The sequence below is a fragment of the Buceros rhinoceros genome, unplaced genomic scaffold (assembly GCF_000710305.1).
Source record: "Buceros rhinoceros silvestris isolate BGI_N320 unplaced genomic scaffold, ASM71030v1 scaffold5686, whole genome shotgun sequence".
Classification (NCBI taxonomy): domain Eukaryota; kingdom Metazoa; phylum Chordata; class Aves; order Bucerotiformes; family Bucerotidae; genus Buceros; species Buceros rhinoceros.
The window spans coordinates 91304-92746 of record NW_010418011.1 but is presented as its reverse complement, the minus strand read 5'-3'; positions in this window follow the sequence as shown (position 1 = coordinate 92746).

Here is a 1443-nt window from a genome sequence, read left to right as displayed (position 1 = left end):
AGGGAAACACCCGGCACTGCAGAACAAGCAATCCCAGGCTGAGCACACTCCAGAGACGGTAGCTCAGTCACTCTTGTCCTGTCCCACAGAGGAAGTCCTTGTCTGCAGTTATGAACGCTAGCTGTGCTCACCATGCCATCTTCCTGCTTTCCTTTCCTGTAACCAATGCCAACCCCAGGCTCCGGCTATGTGAATCAAGGAGCGATAAACAGGAACAACAAGGAGGCTTGATTCAGAAGGGCTAAAGTGCTCCTGATCCAAGCTAAAACATTCCTGAGTTACACCCAAAGATCATACTAAAGACTCAGTAGAATGAATGCGAAAGGAAAAGTCACAGAGGTGACTTAGAAAGGAAATCTGTAATATTTTCCCCAGCTGCTGTGAAAAGGCAGTAACTCTACTTCCTCAGCCTGGAGAACACATTGTGATAGCCCTGTGGACAAAGGATTACACAATGATATATATGTTTCTGTCATATGGAAGCAGATTATTATTAAAATAGTCTTCATTTGTAAGCAGAAAACATCAGTTACAGCCATTTCAATACAAAATGTAAGGATTATGTATTAAAAATAATTACTTTCACAATCTGTTGAAATGCCTTGTTGCTTACGCTGAAGTTACACTATTAAACATTTGTATCAATATGTTTATCACTTCTTCGCTGCCAAGTTTGAACTTCTTATTGAAATGCTTCAAAACACAGTTTAAAAAAGAGAATAAATTTATTGATGAATAAACTAACAAGACTTGGCTGCAGCACTCCCTCAGGCGTTATCAGGATTATACCTGGGAGGCACATAATCATGCTACTTTATCCTGCATCCTGTCACTGTGAGCACACAAGAAGCCAGACTGATTCTCTGATGTGAAATTCTGCCTATTAAGGTAGATAAATAGTAAACTCGACTCCTGCTCTTCTGAAGTTAGTAGGTTGTTGTTTTGTTTTGTTTTTTTTTAAGTAGATACTGTAGTTATTTAGGCAGGGCAAGTGAGTAGTGTTATAAACTGACAGGCTACTCTCTCTTTTACTTCCAATTCAGGAGAAAAACGTCTCATCTAGAAAATGTGTAAACATGACAAAAGAGCCTTTTGAATTTTAAACAATCACTTCATGTTTCCACATTTTATATTCAGTGCTATTTGAAAAATGTAGTAGCACTCCATTATTCATGGTATTGACCTCTTCTAAGTCAACAGATATACACAAACTGCCCAATTACTAATATCTGGTCCATTTCAATTGATAAATTGATATTCACTTTATATTCTGCAACTAATTTTGCAAAGTAAAACAGGTACTGTACAGGAATGCTGTAATGCTGTGTGAAAGAGAAGACATATATGTAATTTCCTGACCAAACCACAAGATATTTATTTATTTGCCTGAGAAAAGGTAAAGGCAACTTCAAAAAAGCATAAGAGCAAACTGAAGGAAATGAA